We start from the raw sequence: 25,544 nt of genomic DNA, 5'->3' as shown, positions 1-25,544 counted from the left end.
GGGGAAAACAATAAATGAAAGAAAATAATCAAATTATCTGGAAAACATATTAATTTTTTTAAGTTACATGAGTGCCATTTCTCCCGTACTACTATTAATGTTTTAACTGGAAGGAGCAAGAGAGATTTTAAGGTATTCAGTGTTGTGGTGACCTCTGTGCAATCTAACTTGGCACTCTCCTCATTGGGTGGGAGGGGACATGAAACACTGTGTATGTTTTCCTTTTTTCCACAGGCATCTGTTGTGGCTGAGCAGTTTTACAAGCACAGTTCTAATCCTGATACCGCCTAACGTACATGACAGCAGCAAGAAAGAGAGCTCAGGTAGTCCTTCTCAGCAGCTCACCTCCAGTCTGCAGACATGAATGACATCAAGTTGGCTCTGCTGGGCAGCGAGGGAGCAGGGAAATCAGGTAAGTGTCTGAATGAATAATGTATGTGTTTGCATCATTAAGTATTTCTTTAACTGCCTAGTTTCTTGTATTTGACTGTAGAGGCTTGCAAGGTCTCCTAAATGAACCAGAATATTGAACTGCTTTTTCTATGCTTTGCATATGAACGTGCAATTTCCCTCACTGTAACATGTAACATTCTACAGTGTAGCCATGACAGGGGAAATGATCACCTTGACAGATAGAGATCGCTGCATGAGCTCCAAGCACAATGTTTTAGATCATAACTCTAGAAGAGGAATGAAGTTGCTGGATTTACGTAAGGTTTTGGAGAGAGGAAATGAAGATTGATGGTTGGAACATGCGTCTAATTGATGAGGAATTATTTTTCTTGTAAGGCAGGGGAAAGTGCGATCCTCAGGCTAACTGGAACATGTTCAACCAAGGTCTCTTGAGAGAGAGAAATGATACTGTGGTAGAAACTAATACAAGTAGATGCAGGAGAAAGCCCACTGCAGTGTTCAATCCACATGGAGGGGAGAGTGGAGAATGGCAGAATAGGAAACACCATGACTGAACAACCCTGTTTAGCTTACCAACCAACTGTTCAGGGTTCCACTATTAAGACCAAAGTATCCAAGCCTACATTCAACTATTTGTTGTTTATGTTTTTGTTTCCTGTATATTAATAAGCCTGTCTTACACATGTCACATTTCTCCCTCTCCAGCTGTTCTGGTAAGGTTCCTGACAAAACGTTTCATTGGAGAGTATGCTTCCAACGCCAGTGAGTACACAGATTTCTCACCATATTTAATGTAGGGTAGTAATGTTTTTACAAATGTCATATAGATATGCTCTCAGGACATAAAATGCAATCTGTTGTATTCACAGTTACAGTCTGTTGCTACTGGCTGTTCACCAGCGTCATCAACTTAGGGAGTAAAACGTTTTATTACTTTATTACCCCTGGGAGTCTGACATGAAACACACATACTGCACAGTACAAGATCCACCAGGAAGTTAAGTATAGTTCACACAGGCATTTTAATTGTGAGTGAATTTTAAGTAATCCTATACTGATTGGACTATTCAAATGATTCTTCAAGTTCACATACAGTACATACACTATGTGTTAAGACATGTTTTGGTTTAATGTGATATGCTTTGCCGAGGGTAACTTATAATTTCTGAATGAAGTCATTGGCATGATGACTTGTTCCCATTAGTCATCGCTTGTTTAACATGCTGGAAGATGGCTGCATTTGATGTTACAGTTTACACAGGGGTATATGACTTCAGACCTTTCCTTTAAATGAATTAACTCACTCTACTTCATCAGAACAATCATGGCCTGGATGTTTGAGGCTTACAGTAATCATTATTTAATGGGAGAAGTCTATACATTACTATTTACATCAGATTTGAACTATTGCACATTTCCTATTACAATAAGTATGTATTGAACTTGTGTTACAGACTCCTTATACCGTAAAAGGCTCTCCATCGAAGGAAGACTGTTACACTTGGAAGTATTTGATCCGTGTTCACAGGTATCTGATCTGTTCCCTGCATATATTCATATATTTTTAGCTCATGTCTAACATAGTAGTGTCTAATGGCATGGGAAATAGATTGTATGTTGTGTTCTGATGTGATTTATGATATTCACGGTAGATCAGAACACACTGTACACAATGATCAGCCCTTGGAAAGCTGAGACAGGCAGCACTAGAACATGTTGACTGCAGCCGCATATGGTACCCTTTATCCCCAAATGTTGGGTTTTATTATGATTCCCCCAGGCTCAGGTAACAGGATGTGCCATGTCTTCATCTATTCACTTTTTAGGGTCTGTTTGAGTGGTACTCTGCATTAGGGGTTCCCAAACCTTTTCACTCGTGCCCCCCCCCTTCCAGCATTAGGGAACATACCGCACCACCCGTGTGTGTGCACATGTGCCACGTCTATTTCTATGGGCACAAGCACTGTTCATGACACAAACTGTTCACACCCCTCTTGTTGGTGGAGAGAATTTTGCAGGTTTATAGCTTATTTCCTGCAATTCTACACATTTTGTCATGGGGTGCAAAGAAAATGTAACAGTTTTAAAGCAAATTTTCTTGCAATTCTAATGTGTCTAATGTCTATTGTGTATTCGTGATATTTGAGTGACAAAAATTACAACAATATCTATGGGTTAAAAAACATTAGCTGACATGGGCTAGTTGATCTGGACAATTCTGACAAGTTATTAATAGCTCTCTAAGGTATGCAATGACTGACATGACAAGAGGAACTGATGATGCACTACCCTATTTCGAAATTACCCCTTGTGCATTCTACTATTCCAACTTTCAAGAGTAAGTTTAAAGCCAGACTGAGTTCCCCTCCTGCCGACCCCAGGACGCGCCCCAGTTTGGGAACTACTGCTGTACAGTACATGTCTTTCTCTGGTCTATTTCCTGTTTTATGGAACAAAAGAAGTCATGCACTGTTGACATGTCTTTGATGGCTTTGACTTGCCCCGAATCCCCCTTTCCCCAAAACATGTGTACTGTAAATATTGGACTATAAATCGTGCCTTCCTGTATTACACTTATGCTCAAATATTTATTATATTCTACTGAACCATTTATTTTATGTTCGTATTCTTAACTTTTATTATTTCTTATTGTTGAGAAGGAACCTGTAAGTAAGCATTTCGTTGGATTGTGTATACCATTTGTATCCCGTACATAGGACTAATAAAACTTGAAACTATCATTTCCAAGGGTCAGTGCTATCCAGGATCCTTTGGACATCCATACCCTAAACCCTAACCTTAACCCCTACCCTTACCCATAACCATAGCCATAGCCATAACCCTTACCTAACCCTAACCTTATCCATTTGAAAATGTCAACTTCAATGTCGTAGGGGACATCCCAAGGATTCCAGATAGCATGGACCAATTTGTAAGCTCCTGTGGCAAGTCTTTTTCAAGTTGACAAGATGGCGCTGACAGACACGGTTGCCCTGTTTCTAGCTCCTAGACAACTTTGTATAAGCACTTTGCTGCACCTTGTAACGACTCTCGTGGGTTGAAGAAGGAGACCAAGGTGCAGCGTGGTAGGCGTTCATGATTTTTAATAAAACTGAACACCGCAACAAAATAACAAAGTAGAAAACGAAAGCGAACAGTTCTGTCAGGCAACAAAACAGCTAAACAGAAAATAACTCCCCACAAACCCCAAACGGAAAATCACAACTTATATATGATCCCCAATCAGAGACAACGATAGACAGCTGCCTCTGATTGGGAACCACACATGGCAAAAACAACAAAGAAATAGAAAACATAGAATCTCCCTCGAGTCACACCCTGACCTAGAATAAATAAGGATCTCTAAGGTCAGTGTCAGTACCCCCCCCCAAAGGTGCGGAATCCGGCCGCAAACCTGAACCTATAGGGGAGGGTCCAGGTGGGCATCTACTCTCGGTGGGGGCTCCGGTGCAGGATGCAGACCTCGCCCCGCTTTAGGCTCCCCCCACTTCGGTGGCGCCTCTGGTGCAGGGATCGTCGCCGGGACCTCCGGACCGCGGATCATCGCCGGAGGCTCCGGACTGCGGACCGTCGCCGGAGGCTCCGGACTGCGGACCGTCGCTGCAGGCTCCTTGCCATGGATCGTCACTGGAGGCTCCGTGCCATGGATTACCACTGCAGGCTCCGGGCCATGGATCATCACTGGAGGCTTCGTGCCATGGATCATCACTGGAGGCTTCGTGCCATGGATTATCACTAGAGGCTCCGGGCCATGGATTATCACTGGAGGCTTCGGACCATGGATCATCACTACAGGCTTCGGACCATGGATCATCACTGGAGGCTTCGTACGTGGAGCCGGAACAGGTCTCACCGGACTGAGGAGACGTACTGGAAGCCTGGTGCGGGGAGCTGCCACAACACGTCCTGGCTGGATACCCACTCCAGCTCGGTGAGTGTGAATGTGGAGAGCTGGCACGGGACGCACTGGGCTATGAAGACGCACTGGAGGCATAGTGCGTAGAGCCGGTGCAGGATATGCTGGGCCGTGGAGGCGCACTGGAGGTCTGGAGCGTAGAGCTGGTGTAACAGTTTAACTTTAGTTAAACTACTTAGTTAAACTACTACTTCAAGGTCTCAGAGCAAGTGACGTCACCGATTGAAAGGCTATTAGCGCGCACCACCGCTAACTACCTAGCCATTTCACATCCGTTACTCTCACCCCCCTTTCGACCTCCTCTTTTTCCGCAGCAACCAGTGATCCGGGTCAACAGCATCAATGTAACAGTTTAACTTTAGTCCGTCCCCTCGACCCGGGCGCGAACCAGGGACCCTCTGCACACATCAACAACAGTCACCCACGAAGCATCGTTACCCATCGCTCCACAAAAGCCGTGGCAAGGGAACCCGTCCCCTCGTCCCCACGACCCCCCACGGCCGCGCGAACAGGGACCCTCTGCACACACTCCACACAACACAGGTCCCTTCCAAACGAGGCCAACTAATACGTTTTATCTCCGCTCCTCCTTAGCCAACAATAGCAGCGCTCCGCTGACAGCTCTCTTTGGACAGAGCGAAAGAAGGCGGGAACCACTACTTCAAGGTCTCAGAGCAAGTGACGTCCACCGATTGAAGGCTATTAGCGCGCACCACCGCTAGGTTCCTTAACACTAGATCCGCCATTTCACATTCCGTTAACATCTCACCCCCCTATGGTACGCACCACTCCTTAACATTCTATACCGCACAAAGCAACCAAGCAGTTCTGGTGTATTCTTATTGGCAAGCCCGTTCACAAAACGGGCGATCCAATTTAAACATGTTTTATATGCTATTAAGTCACGGTCCCCTCGCACTCCGAGCTTCCGGGACACATGGCGGGAAAACATGGCCGACCCTAATGCACAAACACATTCAATGGCCAATCTATTTCCCACGATTTTAGGCAATGCCGGTTTAGCCCATCGACTCCACAAAGAGAGCCGTATAAGGCAAGGGGAAACCTCTACTACGGGGATTGACCACTACTTCTAACGATAACAAGGAGCAGGTGGACATCACCATTTTGAAAGGCCTCAATAATAACCAGCGCAGCACCACCAGGTTAGAAATTTCCCTACACCTATTGCTACCATAATTTTACCACTCCGTGTTTACGTTACGGCCCAGCAGCGGAAAACGCCGATTCCTGGCTCTGATCCCGCGCCTGGTAGTCATCGGACAAGTGCCGCGCGCGCAATCTCTCTGTGGACCCATTCAACAGGCCGGACCACTGTGCTGTCATGAAGTAGAAGCCGGGGATACCTAGTGCGGGAGCTGGCGCAGGATTGATCCTGGATCAAGAACAAAAGTTCCATACAGACAGACACCGGACTGACCAGACCAATGACAAACACAATTAATGCTGAAGCGGGGACAGACGGAACCAGACAGATATAGGGGAGTCCAGGTGAGTCCAATAAATCGCTTGATGCTTTTGACGGTGGGGAATGGCGGATGTGCTTAAGGTGTTGTGTAATGCATAGGGCAGGAGTGCGTAATGCTGGGGAGCCTGTGCGCCTTTTGAGCGTCGGGGAGCGGAGCAGGGGTGACAATTCCCATGTAAAATAACCTTTGAGTGACCAAAACATATTCATAATTTTTTCGCCATTAGTTTCCATAAGTCAGGTAGGATGTGTGAGGATGTGGTTTGTGATCTGTTGTCCACCCCCCTGTCCCCTGCCCTGTCAGAGTGGAGAGAGCAGATGTATCCTGGAAGAGCCGTGGAGTGGGCCGATGGATTTATCGTGGTGTACAACATCAGTGACCGAAGTCCTTCCTCAACGCCCAAAACATCCTATTCAGATCAAAGAAGCCGCGGAGAGAGCTGCAGAGGGTGAGTGACTGTGACCTGCGACCCAGGGCCTGATGCCTACCGGAGGAAAGGGATTGGGCTTTGATGAATTAATGATTCCCATCCTGGACTGATGTTTAGGCTATCAGGGGAGCACACACCAGTTAAAGTGGCAGATTCCAACATGATTTTAACATTGTTGTTACCATAGAGAAAATAGAAGTCAAAGTGAACACATAAGGCAGCTGTCTGTGATAAGAAGTGTAGGCTTTTCCTTCTCGATAAACATGTTTTGTTAGGATTTACAACCTCATGGCTCGCCTTAAGTTAATTATGAGTAAAATTATTTCTCATCTCAATTGAATTTGCCCCAGAATGGCTGTACCAAATTTTCTCAGAGGCGTTAATTAAAACATGATTTAAATACTAAGGAACTATTGCGGATTCCAACTGGACATTTTTACAGGACCTTAAGTGAAAGTAGTTTGCAGCCAGTCGACTGCCGCTGTGTGGAAGCGTGAGCTGGGGACAGCTGAAGATGATAAAGACTCACATATGGCTCACAAAAATGACATGGGTAGTCAGGCCTAAATTGTGTAGCGGGATTTTAACTTCAGCTGGGTCCTGATGGTTTGACACTCCATGAAATAGATGTGAAGCAGAAGTCACCCTCACTGATATCAAAAGAGTACTTTGGGGCGAGGGCCTGTCTGCATTATATAAACTCTCTGAAACTTCACTGAAGCCACCACTTGGCCTACTTGGTTCGTTTTCCTTTGATACCGTGGGCTGCTTCAGTAAACATTGCACTAGTTTACAAAGCCTTACTAATTCAGATGAACGTGATGATTTATGATGAATCAGCAGAAACACATATTTTGATAAAGTTTATGGCCATTTTAAGGAACGTTTAAGGGAGATTTTTGACCGTGCCTGTTTTGGACAGAGAGATGGACAAGATGGACATCCCAATCTGCCTGGTGGGGAACAAGCAGGACCTGTGCCACGCCCGTCAGGTGTTTGAGGAGGAGGGCCGTGCCTTGGCTCAGGAGCACAGATGCCACTTCCAGGAGGTGTCTGCAGCAGAGGACTACCTGGAGATATCCAACCTCTTCACCAAGCTCATCCGCCACGTCATGGATCACCTGAAGTACCGGGCCGACCGCCGCCGCTACAGTGGTTCTAAGTCCATGGCCAAGCTCATCAACAATGTCTTCGGCAAGAGGAGGAAATCTGTCTGAAGGTGGGGGTGCTCATGTGGACGTTGATGGGATGTTTGATTGGGATGACTTGTGTTTATATAGACATGTTGTGGACGCCTGGGTTGTTGATTCTGATGAACACTTCAGGGACAGCTCTGTAAGTGTGAATGACACACGTCATAGTCCAGACTTTACAGTGGTGGAAAAAGTACTCAAATGTCATACTTGAGTAGAAGTAAAGATACCTTAATAGAAAGGTAAAAGTCACCCAGTAAAATACTACTTGAGTAAAAGTCTAAAAGTATTTGGTTTGAAATATACTTTAGCATCAGAAGTAAAAGTTAAAGTATTAATAATTTCAAATTCCTTATATTATGCAAACCAGATGGCACAATTTTTAAATATTGTTTTATTTACGGATAGCCAGAGGCACACTCCAACACTCATTAATTTACAAATGTGGCATTTCTGTTTAGGTGGTCTGCCAGATCAGAGGCAGTAGCAATGACAAACAATGTTCTCTTGATAAGTGTGTGAATTGGATAATTTCCTGTCTAAATGTAATGATTACTTTCAGGTATCAGAGAAAATGTATGGAGTAAAAAGTACATTATTTTCTTTAGGAATGTAGTAAAGTAAAAGTTGTCAAAAATATAAATAGTAAAGTAAAGTACAGACACCCCAAAAAACGACCTAAGTAGCACTTAAGTCACTTTGCCATTCAGATCTTCTTACGTTTTTATTTTTCCTTCTTGATATTCTAAATCCCATGTTGCCAGTAGAGTATCCTTCAACACTTAAGTTCCTTTACTAATTACAAACTATTTCAAGGAAAATTACTTTCCAAAAGTTGTTTATGGATCTAAGAGCACAACATATTTGAGTTTGCATCAAGGAATGTGCACCAATGTCTTAACGTACATTCCACCTCTCAGAGGGGGCAGTAATAAGGTGAGAATTACGGGTAAATTGGCTCACTAACATCTTATGGCATATGACTTCACATAAATCTCTATTGAATTTCTGTTGTGGCAGTATTAAATGGGCTGTTTCTAATTTTAAGCTGTAAGAATGGGTAAAATTGCTTTTCCGTGGACAGGAACGTAAGCAGCTAGTATATTCATTCCCTACATAGTAGTAAAGGAATGTGCAGCTATTTTCTTTGCATGTACATATTCTGTTGATTTCCTGTATTCAATGTGTTTGCTGCTGTATTACTTTGGATAGTTTGAGCAAATGTCTGTGATTGTGTTATGCATAAAAACAAACGTTCCCTCTCATTCTTGTTTCTAGTTGAAAATTACCCACTGGGCACAGACGTAAATTCAATGTCTATTCCACGTTGGTTCAACGTGATTCAACCAGTGTGTACCCTGTGGGTGATTATGCCTGGTGTGGACCAACTTGCAATTAAAGAGCTAGTTGGGGGTATGAGTATTGTGTGAATTATTAAATGAACTAAATAATGTCCCATTTGTATTATGTGGTTTAAAGTCAATGATTCAGCTACGCTCCAATAGTTTGTTCTGGTGAAACACCTTGCTTTTTTTCATCCAAGAATTATGTTGAATAGTGCTTTGAATATGAATCAAATGCAAAACAACCCACAATTAGCATACCAGTCATTGCTTTGGAGTCTCATTAAAACCGACTGTTGGTAGGATAATGTGTATACAACCCAGCTCAGACCTGCAAGGCTTAACTGCTGTGCTTGGATTTCAGGGTACTGTTTGCATGTGATCAGCCATCTCATCTAGTGATCGTTATCTTTGAAAAGAGCAGAAACTTTGATTTAACTCAGCTTGTAATGTCTTTAAATGTCTGTCAAATGTCTGTCTTTAGCATGTCTGTCCAAAATGTTATCCCCAAGTTTGAAATGCTGTTTTAGTTTGGCTCAGTTCTTAATAAGGATTTTAATATCACAATAATGTTTTGTCTTTTCCATTCTGTTGTATTTAGAAAATGTGCTCAAAAGAATATCATACAAGCATCACTCTTTCAAATATGGACAGTCCAAAAATGGGCAACATGCCCAAACAGTAGAAGCTATTAAAGTGGGGGACTCAAAGGAGCTCTGGAATCTAGAAACACTTACAATCTGTTTGATGATCTTGCCTTTACTTTTAAGATTAATTAAAAGTTGTAGTCATGCTACAGTAACAGGGATTGCATTTTGTAAAAAATAATGTCGCTATAATCGTGTCATGCCCTGACCTTAGAGAGCCTTTTTATTTCTCTATTTGGTTAGGTCGGGGTGTGATTGGGGTGGGCATTCTAGTTTTTCTATTTCTTTATTGGCCGGGTATTGTTCTCAATCAGAGGCAGCTGTCTATCGTTGTCTCTGATTGGGGATTATACTTAGGCAGCCTTTTTTTCCACCTTTAGTTTGTGGGATCTTGTTTGTGTACAGTTGCTTTCTGCACTGCATGTAGCTTTACGTTCGTTTTTGTATTTTGTTGTTTTTTCGGTGTCATTTAAATAAAAGAAAGATGGACGCCTACAATGCTGCACCTTGGTCCAATCAATCTCTAAACGAACGTGACAGAGGATCCCACCACCAAAGGACCAAGCAGCGTGGCCAGGAGGAGCAGACATCCTGGGCCCGGGGGAGAGAAAGGAGGATCAACGGCAACTCCGAAGTTCACGACCACGACGGAAGCCCGAGAGGCAGCCCCACATTTTTTTTGGGGGTGGCACACGGGTTGGTCGGCGAAGCCGAGGGGCGAGTCTGAGAGCGAAGAGGAATATTGGGAGAGACTGAGCGAGGAGTATTGTGGGATAGTTGAGGGGAGTGATGAGGTAGAGTGGATGGTTTGGTGTCTGGAGCAAGACAGTCGCCGTGAGGAGCGTGGGACCAGTCAGGCACCATGTTTTGCGGAGATACACAATGTGTCTCCAGTGCGCATCCACAGCCCGGTGCGTTCTGTGCCAGCATCTCGCACTTGCCGTGCGAAAGTGAGCATCCAGCCAGGACGTGTTGTGCCAGCTCTATGCCCCAGACCTCCAGTAGGCCTCCTCGGTCCAGGATATCCTGCGCCGGCTCTACGCACTGTGTCGCCAGTGCGCCTTCACAGCCCAGTGCGTCCTGTGCCAGTGCCCCGCACTTGCCGGGATAAAGTGAGCAGCCAGCCAGGACGGGTTGTGCCAACTCTACACTCCAGACCTCCAGTGATCATCCTTGGCCCGGAGTCTCCGGCGACGATCCGCGGCCCGGAGTCCCCGGCGACGGTCGGTGGTCCGGAGCCTCTGCGACGATTCACGGTCCGGTTCCACGGAAGCGGAGGGATCAGCGAGCGGAGCGGGTCTACGTCCCGGAGCCACCACCGAGGATAGATGCCCACCGGACCCTCTCCCATGGAGTCAGGTTTGCGGCCGGAGTCCGGACCTTGGGGGATACTGTCACGCCCTGACCTTAGAGAGCCTTTTTATTTCTCTATTTGGTTAGGTCGGGGTGTTGGGTGGGCATTCTAGTTTTTCTATTTCTTTGTTGGCCGGGTATGGTTCCCAATCAGAGGCAGCTGTCTATCGTTGTCTCTGATTGGGGATCATACTTAGGCAGCCTTTTTTCCACCTTTAGTTTGTGGGATCTTGTTTGTGTATAGTTGCTTTCTGCACTGCATGTAGTGCAGAAGGTGCCGCATGGTTCGTTTTTGTATTTTGTTGTTTTTTCGGTGTCATTTAAATAAAAGAAAGATGGACGCCTACCACGCGGCACCTTGGTCCAATCCATCTCTAAACGAACGTGACAAATCGTCAGAAACTGCCATCTTGGCATTTAGGTAGGTCTAAAAATGTGTACTGCAAGGAGGTCCAAATACCACTATTTATCACATTTAAACTATACTGTTCCCTCCTAAAGCTGATAATTGTAAATATGAATTTTTGAATTTTCCAAAAATGGAATTGCAACAAAATAATAAACATATTGACGCCAATAATTTAGATATCCCTTCTCTCCACTAGATGGAGACGAATCACCATGTAGGCAGATAGGCCACCCTGTGACGTTTGCAGACGTACACTATAGTGCTATTCAGTTTGATTCACCATAGTCATAGACTTTATTCTTATCTTCATGAAATGTGTGAAAAGAAATAGGTTTACTATTCAAAACATGTATGACAATTCCTATACCTTAACAGCGATACATTAATTACCGGTATGTATTTCTATAAGAGTATACATTTCCTTCAGCAGAGCATTCAAATCAAGTGTTGCTGTTGGTAGAGAATATGATATGACGCCAGATTTTATTGCGCTTTTTTGTTCCTGTTTAGTACCGGTAGTACACCACACAAGTTTGGGAAAGTGTCTCATGCGATGCCACTTGATTCCTGGTTATTAAAGAGACTGTAACGTTGGATGAGTACAATAAAGGATCCCGCCGTTACCATCAACAAACAAACGGTAAATGCATGTTAATAGATTAATAGGATTTAAATGCGTTAGTTATGCTTGAATGAAGAGTAAGTAGTTAGCGTACTTCTCGCTGTTGCGATGGTAACACACGCTAAAGCAGCAGTGTGTTTTGTTTTGACAAGCCTCTGCAGTTTTTTTGCTAATAACTAACGTTAGGTAATCTTCATTAATAATGTGTAATTATGTAGCTATATATTACGTTTTGTGGAGGTGGCTACATATAATTGAATTAATTCGAGATTAATGTTAATCTAGTTCAGGGATGGGCAACTCCAGTCCTTGGGGGCCGGAGTCACACTTTTTCCTAGCAAATAGAGCTGATTAAACTAATTGCATTCTAAACTGAAGATCATGATTAGTTAATTATTGGAGTCAGGTGTGTTAGCAGTTGCTGGGACTAACGTTTGACACCAATCAGGCCCCCGAGGACTGGAGTAGCCTATCCCTGATGTAGTTAATGATTATTTTGAGGAGTCCTGTAAATTAGCTTGCTTATTGCTAACGTTAGCTCTATTTCATCAGTGAACTGTGTGTGGGGAAAAAAGTTACATAATAGGCCTAAAACTATTTCCCCAACATATTATATTGTAGATAACTAGCCAGTGGTGTAAAGTATTTAAGTAAAAATACTTTAAAGTACTACTTAAGTGTTTGTTTTTGTTATCTGTACTTTACTATTTATATTTTTGACTACATTCCTAAAGAAAATAATGTACTTTTTAATCGATACATTTTCCCTGACACCCAAAAGTACTCATTACATTTTGAATGCTAAGCAGGACATGAAAATGGTCCAATGCACACACTTATCAAGAGAACATCCCTACTGCCTCTGATCTGGTGGACTCACTAAACACAAATGCTTCATTTGTAAATTATGTCTGAGTGTTGGAGTGTTCCTGCCCGTTGTTATCTGTACAGTTGAAGTCAGAAGTTTACATACACTTAGGTTGGAGTCATTAAAACTCGTTTTTCAGCCACTCCACAAATTTCTTGTTAACAAACTATAGTTTTGGCAAGTTAGGACATCTACTTTGTGCATGACACAAGTAAGTTTTCCAACAATTGTTTACAGACAGATTATTTCACTTACAATTTCAGTGGGTCAGAAGTTTACATACTTCTGACCCACTGACTGTGTTGACTGTGCCTATAAATAGTTTGGAAAATTCCAGAAAATTATGTCATGGCTTCTGATAGGCTAATTGACATAATTTGAGTTAATTGGAGGTGTACCTGTGGATGTATTTCAAGGCCTACCTTCAAACTCAGTGCCTCTGCTTGACCTCGTCGGGAAATCAGCCAAGACCTCAGAAACAAAATTGTAGACCTCCACAAGTCTGCTTCATTCTTGGGAGCAATTTCCAAACGCCTGAACGTACTACGTTCATCTGTACAAACAATAGTATGCAAGTATAAACCCCATGGGACCACGCAGCCGTCATACCGCTCAGGAAGGAGACGCGTTCTGTCTCCTAGAGATGAACGTACTTTTGTGCAAAAAGTGCAAATCAATCACAGAACAACAGCAAAGGACCTTGTGAAGATGCTGGAAGAAACCGGTACAAAGTATCTATATCCACAGTAAAACGAGTCCTATATTGACATAATCTGAAAGGCCACTCAGCAAGGAAGAAGCCACTGCTCCAAAACCGCAATAAAAAAGCCAGACTACGGTTTGAAACTGCACATGGGGACAAAGATCGTACTTTTTGGAGAAATGTCATCTGGTCTGATGAAATAAAAATAGAACTGTTTGGCCATAATGACCATCGTTATGTTTGGAGGAAAAAAGGGGGGGGCTTGCAAGCTGAAGAACACCATCCCAACCGTGAAGCACGGGGGTGGCAGCATCATGTTGTGGGGGTGCTTTGCTGCAGGAGGGACTGGTGCACTTCACAAAATAGATGGCATCATGAGGCAGGAAAAGTATGTGGATATATTGAAGCAACATCTCAAGACATCAGTCAGGAAGTTGAAGCTTGGTTGCAAATGGGTCTTCCAAATGGACAATGACCCCAAGCATACTTCCAAAGTTGTGGCAAAATGGCTTAAGGACAACAAAGTCAAGGTATTGGAGTGGCCATCACAAAGCCCTGACCTCAATCCCATAGAAAATTTGTGGGCAGAACTGAAAAAGCGTGTGCAAGCAAGGAGGTCTACAAACCTGACTCAGTTACACCAGCTCTGTCAGGAAGAATGGGCCAAAATTCACCCAACTTATTGTGGGAAGCTTGTGGAAGGCTACCTGAAACATTTGACCCAAGTTAAACCGTTTTTAAAGGCAATGCTACCAAATACTAATTGAGTGTATGTGAACTTCTGACCCACTGGGAATGTGATGAAAGAAATAAAAGCTGAAATGAATGATTCTCTCTACTATTATTCTGACATTTCACATCCTTAAAATAAAGTGGTGACCCTAACTGACCTAAGACGGGGCATTTTTACTTGGATTAAATGTCAGGAATTGTGAAAAACAGAGTTTATATGTATTTGGCTAAGGTGTATGTAAACTTCCGACTTCAACTGTAGATAAAAAAACAAGAACATTGTGCCGTTTGGTTTGCTTAATATAAGCAATTTGAAATTATTTATACTTTTACTTTTGATACTTAAGTATATTTAAAACCAAATACATTTAGACTTTTACTCAAGTAGTATTTTACTGGTTGACTTTTACTTGAGTCATTTCCTATTAAGGTATCTTTACTTTTACTCAAGTATGACAATTGGGTACTTCTTCCACCACTGTAAGTAGAAAACGAACTATCTGACTTCATTTGCTGACAGAAAGCTGTTAAAAGGAATCCTTCAAACACCATTCAATCAGTGCACTTCAGCTCCGAGCGCTTTGAATGTTTTTAAACATCACACACATTAAAACACTACTATGCAGGTTTCATGCCAGATAATTATATTTAGCAGGAACAGGTCATAGAAAGTTAATTGCTGCTTGTATGAGGTTGAAATAATTATGTGTTTCAAGCAGCTGGGTATTGGCTCCTCCTGCAATAATGCCTTTCTTGGTTAAGAATGTAATGTTCTTGTTTCATGACTTCCTCTAATGACACGTTTGAATAGGCTAGGCCCATAGAATTAGAATAGTAATGGTAATTTAATAAGATCTCTATGGCTAGGCTTATCAGTCTAAGATTCACTACAGTAGGCGGTGGGCCGAAAAGCGTGAAGTTGATCGATCCCCGTCGAGGGAGGAGCTGATTTTTATTTTATTTTATTGTATATGACAGTGAAACAGTCTTATGACTATAAAATGTGTTGGCACCTTAAATTCTTGCACAAATGTTTGATGAAGACTGAAATAAGATCAATATCTGTTTTGAGTGCACTTGAAATATGCAGCATGCAATGTGAATTGTCTTGATCGTTTGAAGAGGTAACTCCGTTGACCGCTTAGCCAATTTATTGAAAGCTAGTCAATGTTACAGTCTGACTAGCCTACCCAGCTACTGTACATGTAAATTTGCCTGCTCAGGAAGCTAGTGTTTCATTAGCTATCTGTCGGTGAATTCAAATTTTGAATCATGTTTTGGCATGGTTATGTCTCATTTCAAGTCACTATCTGCAGGCGTTGCCCTTTACACCTGTACGGGTTGAAAATGGCAGATTTGGACACTGATAAGTGGCTAAATTGGAACGCACTAGCTGTACAATAACATGCTATACATTACTGCAGAGCTCAGGTTTTCCACGGGTTTTGACTGACAGCCGTTCTGTCTTGAGCACCACGTGCAACAAGAATTTGCCCCTATCCTTCCCACTGATTGGGCAACTTTTGCAAATGTTTTGTTGTCTGAGTGAGGGAAATGCTGTATATTACAAGGACTGTATTTACTTTGAAAGACGTCGAGGATTATAATAAATACCGCTTTGATGTCATACAAGCAAGCCAAACACCCGCGAGTCCAAATGTGCACTTCACGTTTCCATATCATAAAACTCATGTCATATACAGTGTCACTGTTTATGATCACTATGTTTGATGTACTGTTAGATGATGACATGGTGTTATACCTTGGCTTGTCTTGAACAGAATAAGACTATATGTGTTGTATTGTGAAGAAAGTTTGCAGCGGCTCACACATCTAAATGCACTTAGGACTCCATTCTATGAGCACCAGAATTACCATCTGCTTCTCTGAATTGCCTTGAGAAAGCGTAAAGCGTAAATCATAGTCTACTGATGCTGAGGCGCTATAGTCCAGTGCCCTTTGTGACATAGCTACACGGCTCTGAGACCACCACACACTGGAAACGCACAGCCTGATCGAGCACCTCCCTCCCCACAATTCCCAACCAACGCAGTTCTGGTACGCGTCCTCTTCATTTGAATGTGTTGACAGTTAGAGAAATTGCTTGAGCTGCACTGAGAATTTAAAGTATGAAAGCCAATGGTCCAATATTCTAGGACACTGCTGTGCATACGCGTATGCATTTTGGACTATGATAAACACAACACTGTAAGATCATATATTATCATTTTGCTAGTCATGTTGGCGACACGCTTTCAAATGATGCCCACCCGACCCAGGTTACAATTTATAATGGACTCTTTTTGGATTGCATAAACAACAGTAATTGTGTAAAGGCGAGGACGCAGGGCTGTTTTACAAATAAAACAACCACATGTGAGCTTGCTCTAATTCCTCATCGGCACAGCTAGGAGAGCTCAAAATAGCACCTTTATAGTTGAAGACTTCTTTAACTCATTAAAATTCATTGAAATTACTTGGCAACTGTGTACACTTTGGAGAGGTGTGTGGCAACATATAGATGTTGCACCTAACCCAACTTTTCCAATAATATTATTATGTTACTGAATGTATCCAGAGTATTTAACTGTGGCAAAGTACAGTAAATCTAAAATGCACATAAAATCAAGTTTTATGTTTGGATTCAGTCTTGCCAGGTGAACTGTTGTGTCCTCACCTTTAGTCATACTTTCCCATCATCTCTAAACTGTTCCCTTTTCATTGCTACCATGGTTATGCATATGCTTTCCATATTTCTTCCTTAAGAAACATTTCAATTTAGCCCTATCCATACAGGCCAAATCCCATGAGTCTAAGGGTTAAGGAAACATTCAGTCATAAAATGTGCATAAACCCCAAAAAGTATAGATAGAAATATGTATGCTAGAATGGAGGTTTAAAAACTACAGCTGCATATTAGCCAACGTGACATATCCTACACATAGACTATACCTTGCAATACAATCTTCTCTAAAAACAGCTGGGCAAAATGTATACAATGTGCTCTGCAATAAGATGACCACAGTTTGATTCTAAATCAGATGAGTTCTCAAATGTCAGCAGCTGCCCAATGCCATGGTCGGCACGCATAATGTTGAATGCATTTTAATATGAGGTGTGGAGAATGATGAAGAGTCTGCAGGATTATAGAAAAAGCAGTTGGGAAATGAATATTTGAGTTTCAAATGCTAAATGTCCAGTGAATGTGAATAGATTGGTTTAAATGGTTACTTTCCTACTAACTTTCAAAGTTGAGGGTGCCAAATGCTTGCCAATCCATTATTGTACTACTAAATATGACTGAGTGTGATGCATGTTTTCCATAGTGTACCTTTCATGCCTATACATTAGAACAAAGAACTTCCCATTTAGTGTTTCACCATTTGAGTATGGAGACAAATAGCAAAGTTGTCTCAGGCAGTATTTGAAGTATCTGTCATCAACACATGCTTCAGTACCCCCCCCTCTCTAGGAGCACTTGTGTGCCCTGGCCCCATAGGTGTATCGAAAGGATACCACCCTGGTCACCAATGTAGACAACCGATGTAGAGAGAGAGAGAGAGAAGTGCCTTAGCGGAATGCAATCTTAAGATTGTATAGTCCAAAGACGAGAACTCTACCATCTACGGCAAAAGCCTGGGTTCATGACGGGGACAATGGAGTTCTCATCACTGCATGTTACAATAGTAAAACATTCTGTTTTTCACCTCGTCAAACTGATTCTATATTGAATTGAGTATTTGAGATTCCCTAACAAGCATGTGTATCTGTAGTTGGTGCTCTTCAACTCTAATTGACTGTAAGACAAAACCCACACAACCCAAAACCCACAAGAAAAGACAACAGACAAATGCATATGGGGTCTCAATGTCGAATAGTGATGGCATGGCTAGTTCAAACTGCAGTAGGATGGTTCTCCTCACAGGTGAGTGAATCAGCTGAGCCCATGCTTGGTGAATAGCACTTGGTTGATCTCTGGGAGCAGGACACAGGAGAGGAGAGCTGAATAGATCATGGGAGACATGAATGAATCAAAGAAATCATCACAGCAGTTTAGGACCTAGAAATTAACATCCTGACAGTAAAAAAAAAAAGACAATAACTAGGCTACTAGGGTAAGGATAGAGGGAGGGTGCTCTGCATCCTATTACATTAACCCTGTCAATAGGCCTAGTTGGAGTCTCAAAATCCCAACCCTAGGCAACACAGTGACTAGAGTCTGGTTTCAATGATGGACTCTTTTGGCATAGAGGAACTACTTAACTGCCTACTCTATAAGGGAAGAAAAGATATCTGGGGACTCTCCCAACAAATCACGAGGAAGACATGCCAGAACGTTGCAGTTGTTCATGCAAACTAGCCACATGTGAAATGCACTCATAAAAAATAATCTGATCTCCATCTTGCTAGCTACTAATTTGTGTTTTTGTTGAAGTGGATATAGTTGTGACTTAGTTCCTCTGTCAAAAGAGTCCATCCTTGAAACCAGACCCTAGTCACTTCTTTTGCCTAGGGTCGGGTTTACGAGACTAGGGATAATGTGGCATTTATTTTTTGGGAGTCCTGCCTTGATGACTCTATTAGCTTTACAAAAATATATGGGACAAGTATTGTAGTCTTAAATTATTACCAGAATGACATGCTAGTGATAAAGCTACAATATCTACTGCTGCCAACTAGCAACAGGTCTGCTTATTTTAGCTAGCTAGCTACATTGCTAAGGTTACGTAAAGTTGGGAGTTATTTTACATTGATGGTATCATGTTTCTATAACTAAATAGATTACAAATATTTAAAAGCTTGATAGCAGTTTGTCGGACAGAGATCTCTGAGCTGTCACCAGCTGTGTTTATGTATCTTAGGTACAGAGAACATGATTGGCAGACGTGATCAGCAGAAATGGTACCTGGATAGGAAGAGTTTTGATTGATTTACTGTTTAGTACTTGGTAGCGTTTGCCTGTCCAGCTAACGAATATAAAAGTACGTATTTTGAAAACAATTGCAAGAATTAACATGGCCAACAAACGGAAATGTGTTCAGATGAAATACGCAATATGTAAAAAAAATTTTTTTAAATCTCCTCCCTCGCCAGAAGGCGATCATCTCCAAAACTAAAGCAGATCCGATGCTTCGGCCCACCGCCTACAGAGGATAGTGCTGTCCAGAATCATACTGTATTTAGAGAGCTGGGACAATGAATGCGGTTTCTGTCTGAACGTTCAGCAAGCGTAACTTTCTCCTCCATAGCCGCTGGCTGCTAAGTGACAATTGACGCTTCCGCATTGTGCTGTTTATTTCTAATAGTTTTCAAAACCTATGAAGATGTGCAGTGAAAGCAGACTGTATATGCAATTTGTTGACACCACAACACAGTACGGACTTCCCGAATGCTAATCAATAAAAACGTCTGTTAAATTCGCTGCTCTGTTTTGCTTGTTTACAGCGGGTCATGACGTAGGGATTTATCGGAGTCTCTCTCCTATTGGTACATCACCAATTTTCAGAATAAAGGCGCTAACATGGCGGCCGTTCTAAAACCTGGCCCAACTCCTAATATTTATTTTATTTTATTTATTTTATTTATTTATTTATTTCACCTTTATTTAACCAGGTAGGCAAATTGAGAACACGTTCTCATTTACAATTGCGACCTGGCGAAGATAAAGCAAAGCAGTTCGACACATACAACAACACATAGTTACACATGGAGTAAAACAAACATACAGTCAATAATACAGTGAAAAATAAGTCTATATACAATGTGAGCAAGTGAGGTGAGATAAGGGAGGTGAAGGCAAACAAAATATATATATAAATAAATAAAAATATAAAAAGGCCATGGTGGCGAAGTAAATACAATATAGCAAGTTAAAAAAATATATATAAAAAAAATTAAAATAAAAAAAAACACTGGAATGGTTGGTTTGCAGTGGAAGAAAGTGTAAAGTAGAGATAGAAATAATGGGGTGCAAAGGAGCAAAATAAATAAATAAATACAGTAGGTAAAGAGGTAGTTGTTTGGGCTAAATTATAGATGGGRTATGTACAGGTGCAGTAATCTATGAGCTGCTCTGACAGCTGGTGCTTAAAGCTAGTGAGGGAGATAAGTGTTTCCAGTTTCAGAGATTTTTGTAGTTCGTTCCAGTCATTGGCAGCAGAGAACTGGAAGGAGAGGCGGCCAAAGGAAGAATTGGTTTTGGGGGTGACRAGAGAGATATACCTGCTGGAGCGCGTGCTACAGGTAGGTGCTGCTATGGTGACCAGCGAGCTGAGATAAGGGGGGACTTTACCTAGCAGGGTCTTGTAGATGACCTGGAYCCAGTGGGTTTGGCGACGAGTATGAAGCGAGGGCCAGCCAACGAGAGTGTACAGGTCGCAGTGGTGGGTAGTATATGGGGCTTTGGTGACAAAACGGATGGCACTGTGAGAGACTGCATCCAATTTATTGAGTAGGGTTTTGGAGGCTATTTTGTAAATGACATCACCGAAGTCGAGGATTGGTAGGATGGTCAGTTTTACAAGGGTATGTTTGGCAGCATGAGTGAAGGATGCTTTGTTGCGGAATAGGAAGCCAATTCTAGATTTAACTTTGGATTGGAGATGTTTGATGTGAGTCTGGAAGGAGAGTTTACAGTCTAACCAGACACCTAGGTATTTGTAGTTGTCCACATATTCTAAGTCAGAGCCGTCCAGAGTAGTGATGTTGGACAGGCGGGCAGGTGCAGGCAGCGATCGGTTAAGAGCATGCATTTAGTTTTACTTGTATTTAAGAGCAATTGGAGGCCACGGAAGGAGAGTTGTATGGCATTGAAGCTCGCCTGGAGGGTTGTTAACACAGTGTCAAAAGAAGGGCCAGAAGTATACAGAATAGTGTCGTCTGCGTAGAGGTGGTATATGGCACTGGTGCTGTCCATAGGGTAAATACATTTGAATTCAGTCACTTTTGACAGCACCCCATTTGGTTTGAATGAAACCGTCCATAAATATGTGCCCATTGTAGAAGTGCTCAGCAAGGGACATTTTCGACCTGAATGCCATAACATTCAAAAGATAAAGGTGCTCAAAGTTGACCCATTTTACATACCCCACCATACCATGAGACATCCATGTTTAATCACTGGAAAAGATAAACATTTGAGATTTTCTATAATTTAAAAGCTTACCAACAGGGTTGTCAAACTATTTTATAATTTCTGGTAAAACAAAAAATCTTAATGATTCTTTTTATGATTTTTGAAAACCCTTTTTTTTAATGTAAATGATCTTAAAACACATATGTTCACATATGTTGTAGCTAAGCCCCTATTTTACATAATCTAAGGTTTTGGTGTTGTGCCCGCCATCGGTTGAGACACAACTTGCTCTTGAATACAGGGTGGGTAAATGTACTAAAATGGGAATACATTTGAATTTTCAACTCTCAAATGGTACCACAAAGATTGTTGGTGGTCCACACATCAGAGAATTTTGACTTGAGTGGGAATATGTTTACAATTTTACTGTCAATCGTCCATAAGAAACCTATTGAAATCATATACATTTAGAATAGAAATGACCATTTAAGTTGACAATCGACAGTGGGTGAACCGGCGGTCACGTTTGTGATAGTAATTAAAGTAAAAATGTAAATGACATTTTAATTTCAATGGTGTACCAGCCGACTTGCAATGGTCTGAAGGGATAGGTCCATTCTATTAATTATATTTCTAAGATTGAAATGACACCACCCTGTATTCAAGAGCATATTGTGTTTCAACCAATGCTGGGCACAACACAATAAACTCTGATGATGTGAAGTAGGGTCTAAGCTAAAACAAATGCAAATATAATATTTTTTTTAAATCTGAGTTTTACATGCATTGGAATAAAGGCATAGGATATTTTTTATCAGTGACGCATTGGGGGAAAAAATGGCAAAAATGAGGAAGTACCAGTGACAATCTATGCGTAAAGGCGCTCAGCTAAGGCCGAAATCCAGCAGTACTGAGTGGACAGTGCCAAGCACATAGAAATATATTGGTTTAAACCATGACAGAGAGGTGGGGGTGTTCGTTTCATTTGGAAGCTTTTATTTTCATATTTACCACTGTCAAACCTATTTACCAATTATTTTTTTAACAAATAGGAGAATGGCTAAGAGTTTACAAATGTTTTGATAATTGATGTTAAATGCTTAAACATTACATGATTTTTATTTTCAATAAATAATAAAATAGTTTGAGAACTCTGTTTTGTAAGCTTTTAAATGATGTCAAACTCAACCGTTTATTTTTTCTGGTGATGAAGACATGGATGTCTCGTGGTATGGTGGGGTATACAAAATGGGTATTTTTGGGTAATTTTGAGTACCTTTTATCTCCTGAATGTTTTGGCATTCAGGTCAAAAAAGTCACTGAATACTGTACACATACAGTGATAATGATAGATGGACCTGGATGGCGTTGTCAGATGATTTTCTGCAACTGCAAACAGTCCAATATAACACGTTAAGTCCAGTAGAGTTAACTGCCTGTGACACAGTACAGCACATAGCCTAGTTCTTCTAACGTATGGTTTAATGAAATGCACCAACATGATATCAGACACCCTTTGATAAGATCACCATCCTTGCGGGTGAGTATATCCCTCCCGAAGTCTTCAGAAAGCCAACTAATTAATTTCCATTTTGTTATCATCCTTTGATTCCTATTGCATGGATAGTTTGAGGCCTTCTGGCATCTTTTCTTGCTGAAGAATTATGAATGACTGACGTTTAAACTTAGCTATTAGGCCTAGTTGGTGTTTTGCAAAGATTCATTTGCGGTGTTTACATTCTGAGATGTTTCTCTTTGAGACGTCATTTGAGAATCTGGAATATATCTTTTTCAAGATGCCTTCGTTCAGTTCCTATAGCTTGGGCTAGTGTTATACAGAGGTTAGCCAATATTGTGATTAAACCAATAAGAATTGCTTCTGAATTTGTTGAGCCTTATCTCCTAGCAACATGTAGAGTCCTCTGAGCATGCAAGGCAAATTGATATTCATGTTCCCCTGTGTAAAGCATGTGCCACCGGCCTGTAGACACTCAGTTGTTTGTCACTGGCCTACGCACAATACCCTATAATGGCAAAGTGGAATAATGTTTTTTTTTTGGTGTTTACAAATGAATCAAATGGAAAGCTGAAATGTATTGAATCAATAACTATTCAACCCCCTTGTTATGGCAAGCCTAAATGTTTTCAAGAGTAAAAATTTGCTTAAGTCACATAATAAGTTGCATGGACTCATTCTGTGTGCGAAATTCAGTCGAGCAGTGAATTTCAAACAGATTCAACCACAAAGACCAGGGAGGTTTTCCAATGCCTTTCAAAGAAGGGCACCTATTGGTAGATCAAAAAACATTTATAAAAAAGCAGACATTGAATATCCCTTTGAGCATGGTGGTGAAGTTATTAATTACACTTTGGATGGTGTATCAATACACCCAGTCACTACAATGATACAGGCATCCTTCCTAACTCAGTTGCCGGAGAGGAAGGAAACCGCTCAGGGATTTCACCTTGAGTCCAATGGTTACATTTAAACAGTTACAGACAGGGTGTAAATTACGGGGGAGCCAGGGGTGGCTCAGCTCCCTCTTAAGTGCAACAAAATTCAAATTTGGGGGATGGTCTCTAAACAATGCAAATTTAACCATTCAACTATTTGTTTCAAATGTAGTGGTAAATAGGTTTTACAGTGGTAAATATGAAAATAAAAGCTTCCAAATGAAACGAACACACCCACCTCTCTGTCATGGTTTAAACCAATATATTTATATGTGCTTGGCACTGTCCACTCAGCACTGCTGGATTTCGGCCTTAGCTGAGCTCATTTACGCATAGATTTTCACTGGTGCTCCCTAATTTTTGCCATTTGTTTTCCAATGTGTCCTAGATTTAAAAAAAAAAAGACCTATGCCTTTATTCCAATGCAGTAGATCTAAACATTGATTTATCATTGTTTACTTTTGTCAGTCAGCTGTTTAGAGCGCTCATTGTGTTGTTTTTCAGGTCCGCACGGGTACTGGTGTTCTCCATGCCATCCTTGGCCAGAATTAGTAGACCAATTTCTTACCTTTTATTTTCTATCAATATTTGTTTTCTTTCCCGGATCAGCTGCTAATGGTCGACAATATCACTAGCCTACAGCTAGACACCAATGCGCATCCAATCCAGCCAACAGAAAGGCTGGCTATCCGTTAATGACAGTAGGCCTGTAAGGTGACTCTTTTGGTTAGAAAAGTTTGGTTAGAAGCATTCGATTTTGCAAAGGCATAGACCTATAACTGTCTTCACGGTGAAACATAATGAAATGTTACGTAGGCATACTTGCATTGCATTTTCCGAGTTCTCCAAGATTCATGATTCGTACAGGGTTTAAGGTCAATGTTCTAATTAAATTGTTAAATGCTTAAAAATGACAAATAACACTGTCATTTGGCTTTTTTTTTCCTGTCTCAGCCTCCAGTATTTATGCTGCAGTAGTTTGTGTCGGGGGGCTAGGGTCAGTTGGTTACCTGGAGTACTTCTCCTGTCTTATCCAGTGTCCTGTGTGAATTTTAAGTATGCTCTCTCTAATTCTCTCGTTCTCTCTTTCTCTCTGAGAACCTGAGCCCTAGGACCATACGTCAGGACTACCGGGCATGATGACACCTTGCTGTCCCCAGTCCGCCTGGCCTTGCTGCTATTCCAGTTTCAACTGTTCTGCCTGTGGTTACGGAACCCCTACCTGTCCCAGACCTGCTAGAAGCGATGGTCAAATAATAATCATGAATAATTTTCAGTTGGCTTTTCATAGCCGATCATCAAGAGTTGAAAAACAACAGGTCTGGGACAGGTAGCGGTTCCATAACCGCAGGCAGAACAGCTGAAACTGGAATAGCAGCAAGCCAGGCGGACTGGGGACAGCAAGGAGTCACCACGGGCGGCAGTCCCGACGCATGGGCCTAGGGCCCAGGTCCTCCGAGAGAAAGAAAGAGAGAAGGAGAAAATTAGAGAGAGCCAAGATTTTCAAAATTTCCATAAATGACAAGCATGTCAAATAATAATCAGGAATAAATCTCAGTTGGCTTTTCATAGCCGATCATTAAGAGTTGAAAACAGCAGGTCTGGACAGGTAGGGGTTCCATAACCGCAGGCAGAACAGTTGAAACTGGAATAGCAGCAAGGCCAGGCGGACTGGGGACAGCAAGGAGTCACCACGGCCGGTAGTCCCGACGTATGGTCCTAGGGCTCAGGTCCTTCGAGAGAAAGAAAGAGAGAAGGAGAAAATTAGAGAGAGCCAAGATTTTCAAATGTTCATAAATGACAAGCATGGTCAAATAATAATCAGGGATAAATCTCAGTTGGCTTTTCATAGCCGATCATTAAGAGTTGAAAAC

General features: G+C 41.8%; 1 pseudogene; it reads left to right on the top strand.

The window, feature by feature from the left end:
- Positions 1-263: 263 nt before the first annotated feature.
- LOC111969496 (ras-related and estrogen-regulated growth inhibitor-like protein) lies at positions 264-8,878 on the top strand (annotated as a pseudogene).
- The last annotated feature ends 16,666 nt before the right edge of the window (positions 8,879-25,544 follow it).

This window comes from Salvelinus sp. IW2-2015, linkage group LG10 (genome assembly GCF_002910315.2).
Source record: "Salvelinus sp. IW2-2015 linkage group LG10, ASM291031v2, whole genome shotgun sequence".
Classification (NCBI taxonomy): Eukaryota; Metazoa; Chordata; class Actinopteri; order Salmoniformes; family Salmonidae; genus Salvelinus; species Salvelinus sp. IW2-2015.
This window is presented reverse-complemented; position numbering and strand designations above follow the sequence as displayed.